Source organism: Bombina bombina, chromosome 5 (assembly GCF_027579735.1).
Source record: "Bombina bombina isolate aBomBom1 chromosome 5, aBomBom1.pri, whole genome shotgun sequence".
Lineage (NCBI taxonomy): Eukaryota > Metazoa > Chordata > Amphibia > Anura > Bombinatoridae > Bombina > Bombina bombina.
Window position 1 is genome coordinate 108,709,461 of NC_069503.1, and position 26,899 is coordinate 108,736,359.

General features: G+C 39.7%; 1 protein-coding gene across 1 annotated transcript in view; it reads right to left on the minus strand.

Moving 5' to 3' along the window:
• The window catches only part of LOC128660026 (gastrula zinc finger protein XlCGF26.1-like), a 375,584-nt gene that overhangs the window by 154,093 nt on the left and 194,592 nt on the right, over positions 1 to 26,899 (minus strand). The window lies entirely within an intron of this gene.

Sequence of the window (26,899 nt, forward strand, 5' to 3'; positions counted from 1 at the left end):
TATACATTCCTATCAGGAGGGGGCAAAGTTTCCCAAACCTCAAAATGCCTATAAATACACCTCCCACCTCACTCATATCTCAGTTTAATGTGTAGTCAAGAAGTGAGGTGTATAAAAAGGAGTAAAAAAGCATACGAAAAGGAGGAACTGGAAAAAAGAATGTGTTTTATACAAAAAATCATAACCACAAAAAAAAAGAAAAAAAAAAAAAAAAAGTGAGTTTCATGGACTCTTGCCATTATGAAAGAAATTAATTTGTCAGTTAAGTTCTTACATAAATGTTTTCGATCATGTAAGTGGCAAGAGTCCATGAGCTAGTGACATATGTGATATAATACCCAAGATGTGAAAGTCCACGAGTCACTATAAAGTGAGGGATAAAATAAAAACAGCTATTTCCGCTGAGAAATTAAATCCAAAAAATAAATTACGTTTTTTCTTACAAATATCAAAAAAACTCAAAAGAAAAAAAGGCATCAGAATCAAACTGAGACAACTTTCTGAAGAACCTTTCTACCAAAGGCTGCTTCTGAAGAAGCAAATACATCATAATGGTAAATTTTAGTAAAAGTATGCAAAGAAGACCAAGTTGCTGCTTTGCAAATTTCATCAACTGAAGCTTCATTCTTAAAAGCCCAAGAAGTGGCAACTGATCTAGTAGAATGAGCTGTAATTCTCTGAGGCGGAGAATGCCCCCCTATAAATAAGCTTTCTGAATCAAAAGTCTAAATCAAGAAACCAGAGAAATAGCAGAAGCTATTCCAGAAACAACAAATAGACTGGGGGGGCCCATTTATCAAGCACTGGATGGAGCTTGAGGGCCCGTGTCTAAAGACCGCTGCTCCATAATCCTGTCTGCCTGCTCTTAAGAGGAGGACAGACATTGCCGAAAATCAACCCGATAGAGTACGATCAGTTGATTGGCCGCAAATCTGCATGGGGAGGCATTGCACCAGCAGCTCACAAGAGCTGCTGGTGCAATGCTGAATACGGTAGAGCGTGCTGCTCTCCGCATTCAGCAAGGTCTGTAGGACCTGATCCGCACTGTCCTATCAATCTATTTGCAGACAAACCTTTATCCAAACGATCCTGAAGAAACTGTAAAATCCTAGGAATTCTAAAGGAATGTAAAGAATAATCATGAGTTGAACACCATGAAATATAGGTTTTCCAAACCCGATGATAAATCTTTCTTGAAACAGACTAATGAGCCTGTATCATAGTGCTAATTACCGAGTTAGAGAAACCTCTATGACTAAGCGTTCAATATCCATGCCATCAAATTTAGAAATTTGAGATCCTGATGGAAAAACTGACCCTGAGACAGAAGGTCTGGCCTTAAAGGAAGCGGCCAAGGCTGTCAATGGGACATCTTGACAAAGGTCTGCATAGCAAAACCTGAGAAGCCAAGCTGACGCTATCAGAAGCACATAAGATCATTCCATTATGATCTTGGAGATCCCCCTTAGAAGAAGAACAAGAGGCAGAAAAATGTAAGCAGGTTGGAAGACCAAAGAACTGCTAGAGCATCCATCATCTCCGCCTGAGGATCCTTGGACCTGGAAAGGTATCTAGGAAGCTTCTTGTTCAGACGCGAGGCCATCAGATTTCTGGAGGACCCCACATCTGTACCAATTGAAAAAACACATCTAGATGGAGAGACTACTCTCCAAGATATAAAGTCTGACGACTGAGATAATCCGCTTCCCAATTGTCTACCCCTGGGATATGAATTGAAAGAGTTGGATTCCGCCCAAGAAAGTATCAGGGATACTTCTTTCATTGCAGAAGGACTGCAAGTCCCACCTTGATGATTGACATATGCCACTGTAGTGACATTGTCTCTTTGAAAGCGAATGTAAAGTTCTCTCTTCGATAGAGGCCCAGCCTGAAGAGCTCTGAAAATAGCACGGAATTCTAGAATATTGATCATGCAGCGAGATAGAATTGGCGCCATAGCAGCAGGGTGTGGCAGTAGAGGAGCGAGTGAGCAGTAGAACAGTTTGTTTCTTTGTCCTAGGGGTGTAGTGTCACTGTCAGTTGGACTGTGTGATGATCTGAGCATAAGCAGGCAGTAGCAGAAGAGGTTGAGGTTGATCAAGGTATGTGCTGCCTTGATCTTATACTTATAGATGTTTTTGCGTGTATAAAATATATGTCTGTAGTGTAGCTTGCTTTTATTATTAAAAAAAATAAAAAATATAAGTGCACATTCCACTAACAAAATGGCTGCACACTGAACAGCTAATATTCTGGACTGATAACATTCTTACCCCGCCTAGTAAACTGATATTTTCCCACCCCTGTATGTATTTGTGTATAAAAATATAAAAAAAAAATATATAGTCACGGATAAAATGTCCAACCCTGTATTTTAAAAAAAAATACTCTGTCCTGCCATAACTCGTGTATGTGTATGTTGGAGGGTGTGTGTGAGTGTGTGTGTGTGGGGGTCTCTGTATGTGTGTGATTATAATGTCTCAAATCAGTGCTGAAAACAAACACATACCTTCCTCCCTGCAGTTCGCACCAAACAATACTGTGGAGCGCATCAGTGCGTTTCATTGATGCGATGAACCAGATGTCCCTTCTGAGATCACTTCCAGTTTCACCGTAGCTAACCAAATTGTATATACAAATATTACAAACCAGACAGCAAACGTGTGTAAGTAAGTGTCTTTAAATATAGACTTATCACATCGACGTGTCTTAAATAACTTTAATACTGGTGTGAAAACCATTAGAAATCACTCTCAAAATGGGTTACCATAGTAACCAATGTAAACACACCATACCTACTCTTGTGTCTATTACGGATCACATTTGCTGGACCTAGTGTATACATAATTTGTGTTGATCACACTTCCCACATTGTATCCAAACATATTAAATACGGTTTCTACAATCCCCATGAAATCTGGGTAAATATTACATCCCATCTTTGTGCAATACACTATTACCTCATAATGTATCATAGACCAGTATGTCTGATATCCACACTTAATAAATTAATAAAGTGCTTTAACAGGAAAAGAAAAATAGTAATTCTAAAAAAAACCAAGGTTCTTTGAATAGATTATTGATTCTGCATATCCAAGTATGCCAATCAAAACATATTTCATGTGAGATTAGATTTGTCCTGTGTTCACACAAGTCCTGTTATTGTTATTATGGGGCATCCAAGTAATAATGCCAGTTCTGTACAGTTCATAATAAACAAGATATCAACCTATCTAGAGAGTGTGGGTTACTAGTATATACCTCCCAGATTATACTAAATGTGTTTTTTTTCTGAAAAAGGGTTCAAAACACTTTATTAATTTATTAAGTGTGTATATACGACATACTGGTCTATGATTCATATGAGGTAATGGTGTATTGCACAAAGATGGGATGTAATATTTACCCAGATTTCATGGGGATTGTAGAAACCGTATTTAATATGTTTGGATACAAAGTGGGAAGTGTGATCAACACAAATTATGTATACACTAGGTCCAGTAAATGTGATCCGTAATAGACACAAGGGTAGGTATGGAGTGTTTACATTGGTTACTATGGTAACCCATTTTGAGAGTAATTTCTAAAAGTTTTCACACCCTTTTGAAGTGAAAATCCTGAGTGCATCTTTTGTTCCTGATAGATATAGAAGAGTGAGAGCGCAATTTAAAATTAACTTTTTAGTAACACATTAGTCCTACTAAACCTCTAGGAATCTAATGTCTTGTTAACCCTTGTTTACATAGCTTTTCAATATCCAATACTTACGTATTCAATGTGTGTGGATATTTTATTCCTCTATATATCCCTGATATAAATGATGGTGCATTATATACATTTATACAAACTAATGTTATTGTCATAAAGTGCTTTAAAAGCATGTGATAAGAGAGGCAGTCCTCAAAGGCTTAGAAATTAGCATATGAGCCTACCTATGTTTAGTTTAAACTAAGAATACCAAGAGAAAAAAGCAAATTTGATGATAAAATTAAATTGGAAAGTTGATTAAAATTACAAGTCCTATCTGAATAATGAAAGTTTAATTTATACTAGACTGTCCCTTTAAAGTCTATGGAGAATTTTTATGATACCACCAGTTTCCAAACTTTATCACAGTGATCTGTTAGAACCTTATAGAAAAAGCACTTAAATCTATGCTTAACCCCTTAATGACAGTGGACGTACCAGGTATGTCACTCAAAAATTGTCACTTAATGACAATGGACGTACCTGGTACGTCCACCGGTAAAATCCTGATCGCTTCCAGCTGCTTTCCGGTTATTGCAGTGATGCCTCGATATCGAGGCATCCTGCAATAACCATTTTGACCCCTCCAGTGCAGAGAGAGACATTCTGTGGCCCTCTCTGCACCGGACATCGATGGCCGCTTTTGTTGGTGGGTGGGAGCTGAAGGCGGGTGGGCGGCAATCGATGGGTTCTGCATCTGATAGGGGGGCGAGGTCTCCGGGGGCGCGCATGCGCGTGCATGGGGGGGAGCGGGTGGGAACCGCTACACTGCAGAAAAAAAGTATAAGTGGGAGAAAGGGGGGAGGGAATGCCCCCCCCCAAAAATAATCTAAGGGATCTGGGAGGAGTGGGGGAAGCTACACTACAGAAAAAAAAATACATTTCTTATATTGTAAACTGGGTACTGGCAGACAGCTGCCAGTACCCAAGATGGCTCCCAAGAAGGTAGAGGGGGAGGTTAGATAACTGTTTGGGGGGGTCAGGAAGGTTGGGGGCTAAGGGTGGATCCTACAGAGCAGCATATGTAAATATGCTTTTTTTTAAAAAAAAAATCAGAGATAGCTTTTACTTTAGTACTGGCAGACTTTCTGCCAGTACTTAAGATGGCGGGGACAATTGTGAGGGAGGTAAGAGAGCTGTTTGGGAGGGATCAGGGGTATGATGTGTCAGGTGGGAGGCTGATCTCTACACTAAATCTAAAATTAACCCTGCAAGCTCCCTACATGCTACCTAATTAACCCATTCACTGCTAGCCATAATACACGTGTGATGCACAGCAGCATTTAGCGGCCTTCTAAATACCAAAAAGCAACGCCAAAGTCATATATGTCTGCTATTTCTGTACAAAGGGGATCCCAAAGAAGCATTTACAACCATTTGTGCCATAATTGCACAAGCTGTTTGTAAATAATTTCTGTGAGAAACCTAAAGTTTGTGAAAAAGTTGACTATTTTTTTTATTTGATCATATTTGGCAGTGAAAAGGTGGCATGAAATATACCAAAATGGGCCTAGATCAATACTTGGGGTTGTCTACTACACTAAAGCTAAAATTAATCCTACAAGCTCCGTAATTAAACCCTGCACTGCTGGGCATAATACACATGTGGTGCGCAGCGGCATTTTGCGCCCTTCTAATTACCAAAAAGCAACGCCAAAGCCATATATGTCTGCTATTTCTGAGAAAAAGGGTATCCCAGCGAAGCATTTACAACCATTTGTGCCATAATTGAATAAGATGTTTGTAAATGATTTCAGTGAGAAACCTAAAATTTTGAAAAATTTTCCTTTTTTTTTTTTTTATTTGATCGCATTTGGCAGTGAAATGGTGGCATGAAATATACGAAAATGGGCCTAGATCAATACTTTGGGTTGTCTACTTCACTACACTAAAGCTAAAATTACCCCAAAAAGCTCCCTACATGCTCCCTAATTAACCCCTTCACTGCTGGCATAACACACGTGTGGTGCGCAGTTGCATTTAGCGGCCTTCTAATTACCAAAAAGCAACGACAAAGCCATATATGTCTGCTATTTCTGAACAAAGGGCATCCCAGAGAAAAATGTACAACCATTTATGACTTAATTGCACAAACTGTTTGCAAATAATTTCAGTAAGAAACCTAAAGTTTGTGAAAAAATTTGTGAAAAAGTGAACGATTTTTTTTATTTGATCGCATTTGGTGGTGAAATGGTGGCATGAAATATACCAAAATGGGCCTAGATCAATACTTTGGGTTGTCTTCTAAAAAATTATATACATGTCAAGGGATATTCAGGGATTCCTGAAAGATATTAGTGTTCCAATGTAACTAGCGCTAATTTTGAAAAAAAAAAGTGGTTTGGAAATAGCAAAGTGCTACTTGTATTTATGGCCCTATAACTTGCAAAATAAGCAAAGAACATGTAAACATTGGGTATTTCTAAACTCAGGACAAAATTTATAAACTATATAGAATGGGCGTTTTTTGGTGGTTGTAGATGTGCAACAGATTTTGGGGGTCAAAGTTAGAAAAAGTGTTTTTTTTTCCATTTTTTCCAAATATTTTATATTTTTTTATAGTAAATTATAAGATATGATGAAAATAATGGTATTTTTAGAAAGTCCATTTAATGGCGAGAAAAACGGTATATAATCAGTGGAGGCTCCTCCAGTTGTGCACATGAACCCCCCAGGGGGCAAGGAGAAAAAAAAATGGGGCAAAAAAAAAAAAAAATCAGCCAAAAAAAAAAATTGTTTAACCCCTTAATGACAACTGACGTACCAGGTACGTCATGCATTAACAAGTAGTTAATGACAATGGACGTACCTGGTACGTCAGTTGTCTAACAGAGTGCTGGAAGCGATCGCAATCGCTTCCAGCAGCTCTCAGGGTATTGCAGTGATGCCTCCATATGGAGGCATCCTGCAATACCTTTTTAGAAGACTCCGATGCAGAGAGGGCCACTCTGTGGCCCTCTCTGCACCGGTAGCGATGGTGCCGGTTCGTTGGTGGGTGGGAGCGCAACAGGGAGGCGGGTGGGCGGCCCATCGCTACCCGGCATCCGGTTCCTAGAAGTGCAATGTGCACGCCGGGTGCCGGGAGCGTGCGGGGGGCGCGCGTGCGTGTGCGCGCATTAGCTGGCCACTGACACCAATGAGTAGGGAAGAGGGGGGGGAAAAGATTTTTTTTTTTTATAATATAAAAGGATCTGGGAGGGGGAGGGGTATTGTGGGGGGCTGCTACACTACAGAAAACCCAAAAAAAAAGAAAGAGCAAAAAATACTTTTGTTTTTGGCCAAATTGGGTACTGGCAGACAGCTGCCAGTACCCAAGATGGCCGCAATTAGATAGGGGAGAGGGTTAGAGAGCTGGGGGGGGGGATCATGGAGGTTGGGGCTAAGGCAGGAGTCCATCACAGCTAAAATATTTTATTTTTTTTATTAAAAAAAAAAAAAAACTCCTTTTATTTAGTACTGGCAGACTTTCTGCCAGTACTTAAGATGGCGGGGACATTTGTGGGGTGGGGGAGGGAAGAGAGCTGTTTGGGAGGGATCAGGGGGTGGGATGTGTCAGGTGGGAGGCTGATCTCTACCCTAAAGCTAAAATTAACCCTGCAAGCTCCCTACAACCTACCTAATTAACCCCTTCACTGCTGGGCATAATTTACGCGTGGTGCGCAGCAGCATTTAGCGGCCTTCTAATTACCAAAAAGCAATGCCAAAGCCATATAAGTCTGCTATTTCTGAACAAAGGGGATCCCAAAGAAGCTTTTACAACAATTTGTGCCATAATAGCACAAGCCGTTTGTAAATAATTTCAGTGAGAAACCTAAAATTGTGAAAAATGTAAAGTTTTTTTTTTATTTGCTCGCATTTGGCGGTGAAATGGTGGAATAAAATATACCAAAATGTGCCTAGATCAATACTTTGGGTTGTCTTCTAACAAAAAATATATACATGTCAAGGGATATTCAGGTATTCCTGACAGATATCAGGGTTCCAATGTAACTAGCGCTAATTTTGAAAAAAAGTGGTTTGGAAATAGCGAAGTGCTACTTGTATTTATGGCCCTATAACTTGCAAAAAAAGCTAAGAACATGTAAACATTGGGTATTTCTAAACTCAGGACAAAATTTAGAAACTATTTAGCATGGGTGTTTTTTGGTGATTGTAGATGTGTAACAGATTTTGGGGGTCAAAGTTAGAAAAAGTGTGTTTTTTTCCATTTTTTCCTCATATTTTATTATTTTTTTTGTAGTAAATTATAAGATATGATGAAAATAATGATATCTTGAGAAATTCCATTTAATGGCAAGAAAAACGGTATATAATATGTGTGGGTACAGTAAATGAGTAAGCGGAAAATTACAGCTAAACACAAACACCGCAGAAATGTAAAAATAGCCATTGTCATTAAGGGTAAGAAAATTGAAAAATGGTCCGGTCATTAAGGGGTTAATATTTTTTTTTTATTTTTATTTTTTTTATTAGTGTGTGTGTGTTTTTTGTTATTTTTGTTAGCCACTAGCTGCCTCAGCACCAGGTACAGTGAAGTCAGTGTCAGTACGGTACCACACACACCACACCATGATAACCCCATAGTCTGTCTAAGCTGTCTAAGTCTTGAAGCAGGAGGGAGCTAGGACCCAGGCGGACCGACGCCGACGTCACCAGCGTAGAGAGTGAGACCGCATCAGTCAGTGAGTCACTAGCGTCTCCTCCTCTCTGAGTCTCTGTCACTCACAGTCACTGATCGCACGTGCGATCAAGCAAAACCCTATCCTGCACAGTGATCTCTATGTATCACTGTGAAGGCGTTGCTCCTCCCAGCCCGGCACTTGTAATTGAGCCCTATTCGCACAGGCTGAAGTGTGCGAGCTGACTTCAGCCTGTGCTCTGGCTCCTCCCAGTCTGCCTGTCATGGGTGAGTCTCGCCTCTGATACGCTACTAGCGTCACGTGACCGCCCTCACAAGCCTCCTCCCCCTCAACGGCGCGAAAATCTCATAGAGGAGATAGCCGTTGAGCGGATAGGAGCCTTGTTTGCTGAGCTCTGAGTCTGTTTTGTTCACAACTTGAGTTGCCTCAAAAAAACGATTTAGGCAGCCCTTGCTGGCTGCAGACGTGGTGTTGCTGACACTGAGTCCAGGACTCCTGACAGAAAAGTTTCTTTACTAAGTTTAACTAATATAATAATTTAGCAGCGAATACTATAGTTTAAGTTAGCTTAAGCTGCCTTAGTTACAGTGGGTGGGCAGTGGGCCTTATTTTGTTTCAGGCCTGCAGCTGCTGAGGCTGAGCTTATTAGTTTAGTTTAAAATTTTAAACTAACTGTATATTAGTTAGTTAACTAAAATTACTAAATTAAATTTACACAACAGAGTTGAGATTACTATTAGAGACTAGAGAGTCAGTGAGACAGACACCAATGTGTGTGAGAAAAAAAAGTTCATTTAGGCCTAGATTTGGAGTTTGGCGGTAGATGGGCTGTTAACGCTCCGCGGGCTTTTTTCTGGCCGCACCATAAAATTAACTCTGGTATCGAGAGTTCAAAAAAATGCTGCGTTAGGCTCCAAAAAAGGAGCGTAGAGCATTTTTACCGCAAATGCAACTCTCGATACCAGAGTTGCTTACGGACGCGGCCAGCCTCAAAAACGTGCTCGTGCACGATTCTCCCATAGGAAACAATGGGGCTGTTTGAGCTGAAAAAAAACCTAACACCTGCAAAAAAGCAGCGTTCAGCTCCTAACGCAGCCCCATTGTTTCCTATGAGGAAACACTTCCTACGTCTGCACCTAACACTCTAACATGTACCCCGAGTCTAAACACCCCTACCCTTACACTTATTAACCCCTAATCTGCCGCCCCCGCTATCGCTGACCCCTGCATTATATTATTAACCCCTAATCTTCCGCTCCGTAAACCGCCGCAACTTACATTATCCCTATGTACCCCTAATCTGCTGCCCCTAACACCGCCGACCCCTATATTATATTTATTAACCCCTAACCTGCCCCCCACAACGTCGCCGCCAGCTACTTACAATAATTAACCCCTAATCTGCCGAGCGGACCTGAGCGCTACTATAATAAAGTTATTAACCCCTAATCCGCCTCACTAACCCTATCATAAATAGTATTAACCCCTAATCTGCCCTCCCTAACATCGCCGACACCTAACTTCAATTATTAACCCCTAATCTGACGACCGGAGCTCATCGCTATTCTAATAAATGTATTAACCCCTAAAGCTAAGTCTAACCCTAACACTAACACCCCCCTAAGTTAAATATAATTTACATCTAACGAAATTAATTAACTCTTATTAAATAAATTATTCCTATTTAAAGCTAAATACTTACCTGTAAAATACATCCTAATATAGCTACAATATAAATTATAATTACATTGTAGCTATTTTAGGATTAATATTTATTTTACAGGCAACTTGGTAATTATTTTAACCAGGTACAATAGCTATTAAATAGTTAAGAACTATTTAATAGTTACCTAGTTAAAATAATAACAAAATTACCTGTAAAATAAGTCCTAACCTAAGTTATAATTAAACCTAACACTACCCTATCAATAAATTAATTAAATAAAATACCTACAATTACCTACAATTAAACTAACACTACACTATCAATAAATAAATTAAATACAATTGCTACAAATAACTACAATTACATAAACTAACTAAAGTACAAAAAATAAAAAAGAACTAAGTTACAAAAAATAAAAAAATATTTACAAACATAAGAAAAATATTACAACAATTTTAAACTAATTACACCTACTCTAAGCCCCCTAATAAAATAACAAAGACCCCCAAAATAAAAAAATCCCTACCCTATTCTAAATTAATAAATGTAAAAGCTCTTTTACCTTACCAGCCCTGAACAGGGCCCTTTGCGGGGCATGCCCCAAGAAAATCAGCTCTTTTGCCTGTAAAAAAAAAACATACAATACCCCCCCCAACATTACAACCCACCACCCACATACCCCTAATCTAACCCAAACCCCCCTTAAATAAACCTAACACTAAGCCCCTGAAGATCTTCCTACCTTGTCTTCACCTCAACAGGTATCACCGATCCGTCCTGGCATCCGGTGCTGAAGAGGTCCAGAAGAGGGTCCAAAGTCTTCCTCCTATCCGGCAAGAAGAGGACATCCGGACCGGCAAACATCTTCTCCAAGCGGCATCTTCGATCTTCTTCCATCCGGTGCGGAGCGGGTCCATCTTGAAGCAGCCGACGCGGATCCATCCTCTTCTTCCGGCGTCTCCCGACGAATGACGGTTCCTTTAAGGGACGTCATCCAAGATGGCGTCCCTCGAATTCCGATTGGCTGATAGGATGCTATCAGCCAATCGGAATTAAGGTAGGAATATTCTGATTGGCTGATGGAATCAGCCAATCAGAATCAAGTTCAATACGATTGGCTGATCCAATCAGCCAATCATATTGAGCTCGCATTCTATTGGCTGATCGGAACAGAATAGAATCCTATCAGCCAATCGGAATTCAAGGGACGCCATCTTGGATGACGTCCCTTAAAGGAACCGTCATTCGTCGGGAGACGCCGGAAGAAGCGGATGGATCCGAGTCGGCTGCTTCAAGATGGACCCGCTCCGCACCGGATGGAAGAAGATCGAAGATGCCGCTTGGAGAAGATGTTGCCGGATAGGAGGAAGACTTTGGACCCTCTTCTGGACCTCTTCAGCACCGGATGCCAGGACGGATCGGTGATACCTGTTGAGGTGAAGACAAGGTAGGAAGATCTTCAGGGGCTTAGTGTTAGGTTTATTTAAGGGGGGTTTGGGTTATATTAGGGGTATGTGGGTGGTGGGTATTGTATGTTTTTTTTACAGGCAAAAGAGCTGATTTTCTTGGGGCATGCCCCGCAAAGGGCCCTGTTCAGGGCTGGTAAGGTAAAAGAGCTTTTACATTTATTAATTTAGAATAGGGTAGGGAATTTTTTATTTTGGGGGTCTTTGTTATTTTATTAGGGGGCTTAGAGTAGGTGTAATTAGTTTAAAATTGTTGTAATATTTTTCTTATGTTTGTAAATATTTTTTTATTTTTTGTAACTTAGTTCTTTTTTATTTTTTGTACTTTAGTTAGTTTATGTAATTGTAGTTATTTGTAGCAATTGTATTTAATTTATTTATTGATAGTGTAGTGTTAGGTTAATTGTAGGTAATTGTAGGTATTTTATTTAATTAATTTATTGATAGGGTAGTGTTAGGTTTAATTATAACTTAGGTTAGGACTTATTTTACAGGTAATTTTGTTATTATTTTAACTAGGTAACTATTAAATAGTTCTTAACTATTTAATAGCTATTGTACCTGGTTAAAATAATTACCAAGTTGCCTGTAAAATAAATATTAATCCTAAAATAGCTACAATGTAATTATAATTTATATTGTAGCTATATTAGGGTTTATTTTACAGGTAAGTATTTAGCTTTAAATAGGAATAATTTATTTAATAAGAGTTAATTAATTTCGTTAGATTTAAATTATATTTAAGTTAGGGGGGTGTTAGTGTTAGGGTTAGACTTAGCTTTAGGGGTTAATCCATTTATTATAGTAGCGGTGAGCTCCGGTCGTCAGATTAGGGGTTAATAATTGAAGTTAGGTGTCGGCGATGTTAGGGAGGGCAGATTAGGGGTTAATACTATTTATGATAGGGTTAGTGAGGCGGATTAGGGGTTAATAACTTTATTATAGTAGCGCTCAGGTCCGCTCGGCAGATAAGGGGTTAATAAGTGTAGGCAGGTGTCGGCGACGTTGAGGGGGGCAGATTAGGGGTTAATAAATATAATATAGGGGTCGGCGGTGTTAGGGGCAGCAGATTAGGGGTACATAAGTATAACGTAGGTGGCGGTCGGCAGATTAGGGGTTAAAAAATTTTAATCGAGTGGCGGCGATGTGGGGGGACCTCGGTTTAGGGGTACATAGGTAGTTTATTAGTGTTAGTGTACTTTAGGGTACAGTAGTTAAGAGCTTTATGAACCGGCGTTAGCCCAGAAAGCTCTTAACTCCTGCTTTTTTACGGCGGCTGGAGTTTTGTCGTTAGAGCTCTAACGCTCACTTCAGAAACGACTCTAAATACCGGCGTTAGAAAGATCACATTGAAAAGATAGGATACGCAATTGACGTAAGGGGATCTGCGGTATGGAAAAGTCGCGGCTGAAAAGTGAGCGTTAGACCCTTTAATCACTGACTCCAAATACCGGCGGTAGCCTAAAACCAGCGTTAGGAGCCTCTAACGCTGGTTTTCACGGCTAACGCCAAACTCTAAATCTAGCCGTTAGTGTTTTAACTTAACATTTAGAGTACTTAGGTAGAGTGGGAGTTCTCTCTTAAAACAATTGGCTTTAGTCAGTAAGTTTAGTGGAGTAATTTCTCCCCTTTAATTTGTTCCCAATGATCCACTTTACCTGCTGGAGTGTATTAAATTGTTTACAAGTAGCTCCTTTACCCTTATATTGGCATTTGAAATTGTTAATTTAGCATGTTGTATCCCCACCTATTCTGAAAGTTTGTGGCCGCGCGTACCAGCTATAGATAAGCTTTGTAAACACAGCCAGCAGAAGAAATTACACTCCCAGTCGGATATAGCAGAGATAAGGTAATACAATGTTGATTTTCCATTGTTCTCTCAAAGTACTGGTGATTGTTTTAAGGACAGATATAAGATAAAGAAGCAGGTATATGTGCACAATGTGATACAGTAATGAGATCTGATTATACCTACAAGCTCAACCTATTTTATTAGGTTGTGGCTTCAAAACACAAAATCAGAGCATTAATATACACAAATAAGCCTTAAAAAGCTAATTTTCATACATTTTTTAATCTGCAGTTGGTAAAAAAAGCAATTTGAAACACATTAAGGGAAAAACTATTTTACAGTATACTGTCCCTTTAACTGCTGTGCTGTACTACTAGTTGACCGTTGACGGCTGTCACGGTTGTTTACCATTAAACATTAATACATTTAATTTAAGTATTTTAGCAGATTAATTAGCAGATTGCAATTAGAAGTTTTGATAAAAAAAAACAGAATTTATGTTTACCTGATAAATTACTTTCTCCAACGGTGTGTCCGGTCCACGGCGTCATCCTTACTTGTGGGATATTCTCTTCCCCAACAGGAAATGGCAAAGAGCCCAGCAAAGCTGGTCACATGATCCCTCCTAGGCTCCGCCTACCCCAGTCATTCGACCGACGTTAAGGAGGAATATTTGCATAGGAGAAACCATATGGTACCGTGGTGACTGTAGTTAAAGAAAATAAATTATCAGACCTGATTAAAAAAACCAGGGCGGGCCGTGGACCGGACACACCGTTGGAGAAAGTAATTTATCAGGTAAACATAAATTCTGTTTTCTCCAACATAGGTGTGTCCGGTCCACGGCGTCATCCTTACTTGTGGGAACCAATACCAAAGCTTTAGGACACGGATGAAGGGAGGGAGCAAATCAGGTCACCTAAATGGAAGGCACCACGGCTTGCAAAACCTTTCTCCCAAAAATAGCCTCAGAAGAAGCAAAAGTATCAAACTTGTAAAATTTGGTAAAAGTGTGCAGTGAAGACCAAGTCGCTGCCCTACATATCTGATCAACAGAAGCCTCGTTCTTGAAGGCCCATGTGGAAGCCACAGCCCTAGTGGAATGAGCTGTGATTCTTTCGGGAGGCTGCCGTCCGGCAGTCTCGTAAGCCAATCTGATGATGCTTTTAATCCAAAAAGAGAGAGAGGTAGAAGTTGCTTTTTGACCTCTCCTTTTACCAGAATAAACAACAAACAAGGAAGATGTTTGTCTAAAATCCTTTGTAGCATCTAAATAGAATTTTAGAGCACGAACAACATCCAAATTGTGCAACAAACGTTCCTTCTTTGAAACTGGTTTCGGACACAGAGAAGGTACGATAATCTCCTGGTTAATGTTTTTGTTAGAAACAACTTTTGGAAGAAAACCAGGTTTAGTACGTAAAACCACCTTATCTGCATGGAACACCAGATAAGGAGGAGAACACTGCAGAGCAGATAATTCTGAAACTCTTCTAGCAGAAGAAATTGCAACTAAAAACAAAACTTTCCAAGATAATAACTTAATATCAACGGAATGCAAGGGTTCAAACGGAACCCCCTGAAGAACTGAAAGAACTAAATTGAGACTCCAAGGAGGAGTCAAAGGTTTGTAAACAGGCTTAATTCTAACCAGAGCCTGAACAAAGGCTTGAACATCTGGCACAGCAGCCAGTTTTTTGTGAAGTAACACCGACAAGGCAGAAATCTGTCCCTTCAGGGAACTTGCAGATAATCCTTTTTCCAATCCTTCTTGAAGGAAGGATAGAATCCTAGGAATCTTAACCTTGTCCCAAGAGAATCCTTTAGATTCACACCAACAGATATATTTTTTCCAAATTTTGTGGTAAATCTTTCTAGTTACAGGCTTTCTGGCCTGAACAAGAGTATCAATAACAGAATCTGAGAACCCTCGCTTCGATAAAATCAAGCGTTCAATCTCCAAGCAGTCAGCTGGAGTGAAACCAGATTCGGATGTTCGAACGGACCCTGAACAAGAAGGTCTCGTCTCAAAGGTAGCTTCCAAGGTGGAGCCGATGACATATTCACCAGATCTGCATACCAAGTCCTGCGTGGCCACGCAGGAGCTATCAAGATCACCGACGCCCTCTCCTGATTGATCCTGGCTACCAGCCTGGGGATGAGAGGAAACGGCGGGAACACATAAGCTAGTTTGAAGGTCCAAGGTGCTACTAGTGCATCCACTAGAGCCGCCTTGGGATCCCTGGATCTGGACCCGTAGCAAGGAACTTTGAAGTTCTGACGAGAGGCCATCAGATCCATGTCTGGAATGCCCCACAGCTGAGTGACTTGGGCAAAGATTTCCGGATGGAGTTCCCACTCCCCCGGATGCAATGTCTGACGACTCAGAAAATCCGCTTCCCAATTTTCCACTCCTGGGATGTGGATAGCAGACAGGTGGCAGGAGTGAGACTCCGCCCATAGAATGATTTTGGTCACTTCTTCCATCGCTAGGGAACTCCTTGTTCCCCCCTGATGGTTGATGTACGCAACAGTTGTCATGTTGTCTGATTGAAACCGTATGAACTTGGCCCTCGCTAGCTGAGGCCAAGCCTTGAGAGCATTGAATATCGCTCTCAGTTCCAGAATATTTATCGGTAGAAGAGATTCTTCCCGAGACCAAAGACCCTGAGCTTTCAGGGATCCCCAGACCGCGCCCCAGCCCATCAGACTGGCGTCGGTCGTGACAATGACCCACTCTGGTCTGCGGAATGTCATCCCTTGTGACAGGTTGTCCAGGGACAGCCACCAACGGAGTGAGTCTCTGGTCCTCTGATTTACTTGTATCTTCGGAGACAAGTCTGTATAGTCCCCATTCCACTGACTGAGCATGCACAGTTGTAATGGTCTTAGATGAATGCGCGCAAAAGGAACTATGTCCATTGCCGCTACCATCAACCCGATCACTTCCATGCACTGAGCTATGGAAGGAAGAGGAACGGAATGAAGTATCCGACAAGAGTCTAGAAGCTTTGTTTTTCTGGCCTCTGTCAGAAAAATCCTCATTTCTAAGGAGTCTATTATTGTTCCCAAGAAGGGAACCCTTGTTAACGGGGATAGAGAACTCTTTTCCACGTTCACTTTCCATCCGTGAGATCTGAGAAAGGCCAGGACAATGTCCGTGTGAGCCTTTGCTTGAGGAAGGGACGACGCTTGAATCAGAATGTCGTCCAAGTAAGGTACTACAGCAATGCCCCTTGGTCTTAGCACAGCTAGAAGGGACCCTAGTACCTTTGTGAAAATCCTTGGAGCAGTGGCTAATCCGAAAGGAAGCGCCACAAACTGGTAATGTTTGTCCAGGAATGCGAACCTTAGGAACCGATGATGTTCCTTGTGGATAGGAATATGTAGATACGCATCCTTTAAATTCACCGTGGTCATGAATTGACCTTCCTGGATGGAAGGAAGAATAGTTCGAATGGTTTCCATCTTGAACGATGGAACCTTGAGAAACTTGTTTAAGATCTTGAGATCTAAGATTGGTCTGAACGTTCCCTCTTTTTTGGGAACTATGAACAGATTGGAGTAGAACCCCATCCCTTGTTCTCTTAATGGAACAGGATGAATCACTCCCATTTTTAACAGGTCTTCTACACAATGTAAGAATGCCTGTCTTTTTATGTGGTCTGAAGACAACTGAGACCTGTGGAACCTCCCCCTTGGGGGAAGTCCCTTGAATTCCAGAAGATAACCTTGGGAGACTATTTCTAGCGCCCAAGGATCCAGAACATCTCTTGCCCAAGCCTGAGCGAAGAGAGAGAGTCTGCCCCCCACCAGATCCGGTCCCGGATCGGGGGCCAACATTTCATGCTGTCTTGGTAGCAGTGGCAGGTTTCTTGGCCTGCTTTCCCTTGTTCCAGCCTTGCATTGGTCTCCAAGCTGGCTTGGCTTGAGAAGTATTACCCTCTTGCTTAGAGGACGTAGCACCTTGGGCTGGTCCGTTTCTACGAAAGGGACGAAAATTAGGTTTATTTTTTGCCTTGAAAGGCCGATCCTGAGGAAGGGCGTGGCCCTTACCCCCAGTGATATCAGAGATAATCTCTTTCAAGTCAGGGCCAAACAGCGTTTTCCCCTTGAAAGGAATGTTAAGTAGCTTGTTCTTGGAAGACGCATCAGCCGACCAAGACTTCAACCAAAGCGCTCTGCGCGCCACAATAGCAAACCCAGAATTCTTAGCCGCTAACCTAGCCAATTGCAAAGTGGCGTCTAGGGTGAAAGAATTAGCCAATTTGAGAGCATTGATTCTGTCCATAATCTCCTCCAAAGGAGGAGAATCACTATCGACCGCTCTTATCAGATCATCGAACCAGAAACATGCGGCTGTAGCGACAGGGACAATGCATGAAATTGGTTGTAGAAGGTAACCTTGCTGAACAAACATTTTTTTAAGCAAACCTTCTAATTTTTTATCCATAGGATCTTTGAAAGCACAACTATCCTCTATGGGTATAGTGGTGCGTTTGTTTAAAGTGGAAACCGCTCCCTCGACCTTGGGGACTGTCTGCCATAAGTCCTTTCTGGGGTTGACCATAGGAAACAATTTTTTAAATATGGGGGGAGGGACGAAAGGAATACCGGGCCTTTCCCATTCTTTATTAACAATGTCCGCCACCCGCTTGGGTATAGGAAAAGCTTCTGGGAGCCCCGGCACCTCTAGGAACTTGTCCATTTTACAAAGTTTCTCTGGGATGACCAACTTGTCACAATCATCCAGAGTGGATAATACCTCCTTAAGCAGAATGCGGAGATGTTCCAACTTAAATTTAAATGCAATCACATCAGGTTCAGCCTGTTGAGAAATGTTCCCTGAATCAGTAATTTCTCCCTCAGACAAAACCTCCCTGGCCCCATCAGACTGGGTTAGGGGCCCTTCAGAAATATTATTATCAGCGTCGTCATGCTCTTCAGTATCTAAAACAGAGCAGCCGCGCTTACGCTGATAAGTGTTCATTTTGGCTAAAATGTTTTTGACAGAATTATCCATTACAGCCGTTAATTGTTGCATAGTAAGGAGTATTGGCGCGCTAGATGTACTAGGGGCCTCCTGAGTGGGCAAGACTCGTGTAGACGAAGGAGGGAATGATGCAGTACCATGCTTACTCCCCTCACTTGAGGAATCATCTTGGGCATCATTGTCATTATCACATAAATCACATTTATTTAAATGAATAGGAATCCTGGCTTCCCCACATTCAGAACACAGTCTATCTGGTAGTTCAGACATGTTAAACAGGCATAAACTTGATAACAAAGTACAAAAAACGTTTTAAAATAAAACCGTTACTGTCACTTTAAATTTTAAACAGAACACACTTTATTACTGCAATTGCGAAAAACATGAAGGAATTGTTCAAAATTCACCAAATTTTCACCACAGTGTCTTAAAGCCTTAAAAGTATTGCACACCAAATTTGGAAGCTTTAACCCTTAAAATAACGGAACCGGAGCCGTTTTGAACTTTAACCCCTTTACAGTCCCTGGTATCTGCTTTGCTGAGACCCAACCAAGCCCAAAGGGGAATACGATACCAAATGACGCCTTCAGAAAGTCTTTTCTAAGTATCAGAGCTCCTCTCACATGCGACTGCATGCCATGCCTCTCAAAAACAAGTGCGCAACACCGGCGCGAAAATGAGGCTCTGCTTATGCTTTGGGAAAGCCCCTAAAGAATAAGGTGTCTAAACCAGTGCCTGCCGATATTATTATATCAAAATACCCAGATAAAATGATTCCTCAAGGCTAAATATGTGTTAATAATGAATCGATTTAGCCCAAAAAAAGTCTACAGTTTTAATAAGCCCTTGTGAAGCCCTTATTTACGATCGTAATAAACATGGCTTACCGGATCCCATAGGGAAAATGACAGCTTCCAGCATTACATCGTCTTGTTAGAATGTGTCATACCTCAAGCAGCAAGAGACTGCACACTGTTCCCCCAACTGAAGTTAATTGCTCTCAACAGTCCTGTGTGGAACAGCCATGGATTTTAGTGACGGTTGCTAAAATCATTTTCCTCATACAAACAGAAATCTTCATCTCTTTTCTGTTTCTGAGTAAATAGTACATACCAGCACTATTTCAAAATAACAAACTCTTGATTGAATAATAAAAACTACAGTTAAACACTAAAAAACTCTAAGCCATCTCCGTGGAGATGTTGCCTGTACAACGGCAAAGAGAATGACTGGGGTAGGCGGAGCCTAGGAGGGATCATGTGACCAGCTTTGCTGGGCTCTTTGCCATTTCCTGTTGGGGAAGAGAATATCCCACAAGTAAGGATGACGCCGTGGACCGGACACACCTATGTTGGAGAAAAGAACAAAGTTTTTTTTCACTATAAAAGCAGTTAACTGCTGTGCTGCTTTTGATACTACTAGTTCTTGACCGTTGACGGCTGTCACGGTGGTTTACCATTAAACATTAATACATTTAATTTAAGTATTTTAGCAGATTAATTAGCAGATTGCAATTAGAAGTTTTGATTAAAAAAAAGAACAAAGTTTTTTTTCACTATAAAAGCAGTTAACTGCTGTGCTGCTTTTGATACTACTAGTTCTTGACCGTTGACGGCTGTCACGGTGGTTTACCATTAAACATTAATACATTTAATTTAAGTATTTTAGCAGATTAATTAGCAGATTGCAATTAGAAGTTTTGAAAAAAAAAAAGAACAAAGTTTGTTTTCCCAATAAAAGCAGTTAACTGCTGTGCTGCTTTTGATACTACTAGTTGTTGAACGTTGACGGCTGTCACGGTGGTTTACCATTAAACATTAATACATTTAATTTAAGTATTTTAGCAGATTAATTAGCAGATTGCAATTAGAAGTTTTGAAAAAAAAAGAACAAAGTTTGTTTTCCCAATAAAAGCAGTTAACTGCTGTGCTGCTTTTGATACTACTAGTTGTTGAACGTTGACGGCTGTCACGGTGGTTTACCATTAAACATTAATACATTTAATTTAAGTATTTTAGCAGATTAATTAGCAGATTGCAATTAGAAGTTTTGAAAAAAAAAAGAACAAAGTTTTTTTTCACAATAAAAGCAGTTAACTGCTGTGCTGCTTTTGATACTACTAGTTGTTGACCGTTGACGGCTGTCACGGTGGTTTACCATTAAACATTAATACATTTAATTTAAGTATTTTAGTAGATTAATTAGCAGATTGCAATTAGAAGTTTTGCAAAAAAAGAACAAAGTTTTTTTTCACAAAAAAACCAGTTAACTGCTGTGCTGCTGCTGATACTAAAATTAGGCAGTAAACCGGCATATTTAAAATTTTATATTTTATATATAGTGAGCTATATTATTATAATTATTATAAGATATTACCTATTAGTTGTAGTTGATATTTTCTAACAGCTGCCTGCAATATATTTTATAACAACCAGCACCGCAAAACTACTTGCCGTTGCCTACTAGCGTTTTAGATTTTCTAACAGCTGCAGAGCTACATAAAGTACCTACAAGTTATATATTACATAACAACTGCCAAATTATTAAACTATTACTGCAAGTTGAGTTGTATATTTTCTAATAGCTGCAGAGCTACCTACCTACAAGATATATATTACATAACAACCGCCAAACTATTAAACTTTTAATATATTTTCTAACAGCTGCAGAGCTACCTACAAGTTATATATTACATAACAACTGCCAAATTATTAAACTATTACTGCAAGTTGAGTTGTATATTTTCTAATAGCTGCAGAGCTACCTACCTACAAGTTATATATTACATAACAACCACAAAACTATTAAACTTTTAATATATTTTCTAACAGCTGCAGAGCTACCTACCTACAAGTTATATATTACATAACAACCGCCAAACTATTAAACTTTTCATATATTTTCTAACAGCTGCAGAGCTACCTACCTACAAGTTATATATTACATAACAACCGCCAAACTATTAAACTATTACTTCAAGTTGAGTTGTATATTTTCTAACAGTTGCAGAGCTACCTACCTACAAGTTATATATTACATAACAACCGCCAAACTATTAAACTATTACTGCAAGTTGAGTTGTATATTTTCTAATAGCTGCAGAGCTACCTACCTACAAGTTATATATTACATAACAACCGCCAAACTATTAAACTATTAAGTTGTATATTTTCTAACAGCTGCAGAGCTACCTACCTACAAGTTATATATTACATAACAACCGCCAAACAATTAAACTATTAAGTTGTATATTTTCTAACAGCTGCAGAGCTACCTACCTACAAGTTATATATTACATAACAACCGCCAAACTATTAAACTATTAAGTTGTATATTTTCTAACAGCTGCAGAGCTACCTACCTACAAGTTATATATTAGATAACAACCGCCAAACTATTAAACTATTAAGTTGTATATTTTCTAACAGCTGCAGAGCTACCTACCTACAAGTTATATATTACATAACAACCGCCAAACTATTAAACTATTACTGCAAGTTGAGTTGTATATTTTCTAATAGCTGCAGAGCTACCTACCTACAAGTTATATATTACATAACAACCACAAAACTATTAAACTTTTAATATATTTTCTAACAGCTGCAGAGCTACCTACCTACAAGTTATATATTACATAACAACCGTCAAACTATTAAACTATTAAGTTGTATATTTTCTAACAGCTGCAGAGCTACCTACCTACAAGTTATATATTAGATAACAACCGCCAAACTATTAAACTATTAAGTTGTATATTTTCTAACAGCTGCAGAGCTACCTACCTACAAGTTATATATTACATAACAACCGCCAAACTATTAAACTCAACTATTAAACTGCAAGTTGAGTTGTATATTTTCTAATAGCTGCAGAGCTACCTACCTACAAGTTATATATTAGATAAGAGCAAAAGACTGTTCTTTGTGTGTAAACTAACAGTTAAGATGGCACTTAGTAAAATTAGTGTATCTGAGCTAAAGCAATTACATTTTTCAACGTTGCCCATTGAAAGAAAAATGGAAATTAAAATGCTCAGGCCAACACCTATGCTTAACCTTACCCAGGTGACAAAATGTAAAACTAGAGATTACAAAAGAGAATTCAAACCCGAGGTATATGATAAATATCCATGGATTTGTGGTTGTGAATTATCTAACAGGCTCTTTTGTTTTTATTGTCTCCTGTTTGCAAAACAAAGTGGGGATTCAAGCTGGGTGAGTTATGGGGTCGCCGATTTATCACATTTAAGTCAAAAAACCAATAAACATAATTGCTCCCAATCACATTTAAACTCCACATTAGAGTTTAATTTGCTAGGAAGGGTTGATATTCGGCAACAACTTGACAGTGCATATCGTTTGAATATTAAAAGACATAATGAGCAAGTAACCAAAAATCGCTATGTTCTTTCCAAAATAATTAATTGTATTTTATTTTGCGGCGCATTTGAGCTTGCACTTCGAGGACATGACGAACGCGATGATTCATTAAATCCAGGCATTTTCAGAGGTCTTATAAACTTCTCAGCAGAGCTTGATGCATCTCTAAAAGAACATCTCGCTAGTGCCACTGTTTTTAAAGGAACGTCAAAAGAAATTCAAAACGATTTATTAGACTGTATGCTTACTGTTTGCCAGAACCAAATAAAGAAGGAAATCTCAAATGCAAGTTTTGTAGCAGTGATAGCAGATGAAACTACTGATGTTTCATCTGCCTTCCAATTGGTTGTTGTTTTTAGATACATTATAGGTAACGGACAACCGGTTGAGAGATTCTGGGAATTCACTAATCCAGCTGGACATGATGCAGAATCTTTAGCTACGTGTATTCAAGCTACTTTGGAAAAAGTTATAGACAACCCAGAGAAACTAATATCGCAGAGTTACGACGGTGCAAGCGTGATGAGTGGTCAGCATGCAGGTGTTCAGGCTATAATTAAACGTACCTACAAGAATGCACATTTTGTGCATTGCTATGCACATCAGCTCAATTTAATTGTCAGCCAAGCAAGCAGTCAAAATCAACAAGTTTGAGTATTTTTTTCAAATCTAAGTGACATTACTAACTTTTTTAGTAACTCGCCACAAAGGATAGCTATTCTAGATGAAACGGTTAGAAGAAGGATACCTCATGGTTCAGCCACCAGGTGGAATTTCAAGAGTCGAACCGTCAATGCAGTTTTTGAAAACAGGGATCAGTTAATTGAATGCATGGAAAAAATAGAGTCAACATCGAAAAAAGAAATAGCTATAAATCAAGCGGGGGCTATTCGGCGTATGTTACAAGACTCGGTATTCGTGTTTTGGCTTACAGTTTTTCACAATATTATGCCACATGTAGATGTGTTATACAACCAACTTCAGAAAACACAAACAGATGCGGCACTTATTCGAAAACATATTAACACTTTCCAGCAGACAATGGAAAACGAAAGGGAAAGAATGGACACAGTGACCATGACGATATGAGAAACAGAGGAAACATCTAGGAAAAGGAAGAGAGAAAATATTCACATTGCTCAGACTGTGGCAGCTAAAGAGATATGCGATGTTATCACAAATCAAGTAAAAGATAGATTTTCTTTTATAACTCACTACTCGGCTGTTTCTCTCCTCCAAGCGGAAAAATTTGCGGATTACGAGAAAATTTTTCAAAATCAGCTTCTTGAACAAACATCAGCGGTTTATCACACATTACAGAAAGATCGCCTGAAAACTGAACTAGGAGTAATTTACAGAAGACCAGATTTCCGAAATATGAATGGTGCCATCAGTCTTCTACAGTTTGTAATAGAAAATAACTTGGACAGTACTTTCTCGGAGACCTACAAACTGTTGCAAATTATTTCGACTATTCCCGTGACAACTGCTGAGGCTGAGAGATGTTTCTCAACTTTAAAACGAGTTAAGACATTTCTAAGGAGCACCATGACTGAGGAAAGACTGACTGCTCTAGCCATGCTCACAATTGAAAAACAATTGATCAATGACATGCCTACATTCACCGAAAATGTTATTGATTTATTTGCCTCAAAAAAAGACAGGCGGATTGACTTAATTTACAAAAATTGTACTTGAGTTATCAACATTCTGTTTTAATCTTTACTGTTGAAGTTAATTATTAAGCACTAGTGTAATAGAAATAATCTTCTTTTGTAGAAAGTAAAATGTGGGTGTATTTATCTTCATGTTGCCAAGGCCTTTGGCTGCATTGCCTAATATCGAACACTGGGGCTGGGGCAACAGTAATTTAAATGTGGTTGTATTTCTCTATAAAGTGGAAGGTTCTTTAAATCCAGGAATATATAGGTTTTCATAAATGTACATTCAACATTCTTATTATTTTGCAGCTTTAATTAATCATTTGGTTAATATATATATATATATATATGTTATTATATAATTTAACTGAGCACCATCATGTATATTTTAAGACTAGACATGGGCAGGTAGCATAGGCTCCTCCATTTGTGCACTGTCGCACATGAACATGGCTGTACTGAAGAGTATGCATTCATAGATTTAAGATGTCTGTGTCCACTATGAGGAACACAGTGAGCAATGCATGGTGAGGATATGGAAGACCACAGGCACAGTTCTTGTTAAGGCCAGAAGTGGCAGGGCAAGTAAAATATCAGAGAGGGCCAGAGGCAAAGGATGGTGAGAACGGTCAAAAACAGCCCACAGACCACCTCCAAAGACCTGTACTACTGGGAATATTGTTGAGGGTCTCATGGATTCCACTCAATATCAGCAGATACTTGAGAATAATGTTGAGGAATCAGTCACAAACTTCAGTTGAAGTTACCCCCAGGCCGGGGCTGGATATTTCAAGAAGACGATGACCAAAAACACTGCTGGTTCAAATGGGTGGGGCCATTTGAGGGGCGTGACTTTCACTAAGGGGTGTGGCTTTTAAAAATGGGTGTGGCTTGTTAAAGGGGCGTGGTTTTTAAAAAGGGCGTGGATTTTCAAAGGGGCGTGTCTTTCTAATAGGGGGAGGGTCTTGTGCACCCCCATCCTAAAAATTCACCAGCCGCCACTGTATATAATATGTGTGGGTACAGTAAATGAGTAAGAGGAAAATTACAGCTAAACACAAACACCGCAAAAATGTAAAAATAGCCTTGGTCCCAAACGGACAGAAAATGGAAAAGTGCTGTTGTCATTAAGGGGTTAAAGGGACAGTCTACTCCAGAATTTTTATATTTAAGAAGATATATAATCCCTTTATTACCCATTTATCAGTTTTGCATAACCAACACAATTATATTAATACAGGTATACTTTTTACCTCTGTGATTATCTTGTATCTAAGCCTCTGCAGACTGTCCCCTTATCTCAGTGCTTTTGACAGACTTATTTTAGCCAATCATTGCTAACTCATAAATAACTCCATGCAAGTGAGTACGTTAATAATATGGCCCACATGAACTAGCGCTGTCTAGCTTTTAAAATCTGTCAACATGCACTAAATTAAGAGGCAGCTTTCAAGAGATTAGAAATTAGCATATGAGCCTACCTAGGTTTAGCTTTCAACAAAGAATACCAAGAGAACAAAGGAAATTTGATGATAAAAGTAAATTGGAAAGTTTTTTAAAATTGCATGTCCTATCTGATTCATGAAAGTTTAATTTTGGCTAGACTGTCCCTTTAAATTACAGAGAGATGGGGGCGGAGCTAAGCCAGCCATGATGGTGGACGCATGAAGGAAGAGCTCCCTGTGTAGTTGAAGCAAGATATGAGTGTAAGCTACACATAGAATACAGAGAACGGCACTTAAAGCAATATAAAGTAGCCCTCAGTGGTTGCCTAACATTATCTGAGCACATCACCCACGCTTATAAGCAGAAAAGGTGCGGCACAATGGCGCTGTGATAGAGAGGCCTGCAACCAAATAAGTCACCGGACAGGAGAGGAGCCACGCAGTAAGCAAAATAGAGACCTCTGAGAAGGGAGACTTCAGCTACAAGCTCCGGTAAGATAAATAGCACCTGCACGAACGACACACTATAACACAGAGGGTGCCAGGATCAGCAACACAGTTGGAAGCCATAAGTGTTTGGGAGCCACGTGGGTAGCAAAGTCAACAGTTGGGGCTACTTAAACAACAAGGATACAACTATATTGGTGCAGAAATATCTGTAAGATATGAACACAGAAGATATAGCCAAGATGGGGAAACACTTCTAGGAATATGTGCGCAGCACATGGCGAACAGACAGGTGGAAAAGAAGCGCGACATACATAATGGTTTAACTTTTCCTCACAGACCACAGGTTTATGTCAGTATGAAAGAAGGGGACTCCTCATCAACAGCAAAAATAATAAAAGCTACTATATGATGCTAAAGAACTTTGCATGTTATTAAAGAAAGAAAGGAACATACATATTAAAGAACATTACGTACATCACTTTCTCCATTACATACCAAGTAATAGGGCTACAGACTCAAGCTGCTGAGGTGAAAGTGAAAAGACAGAGTTAAAAAGTGTGTGTTTTTATTTTTACACGAAAACTTTGCAAATCTCGGCATGGCAGCTAGGAGACACAATAAAATGACGACACCAAGTAAGCTGGGGGCTGCTCATGATTT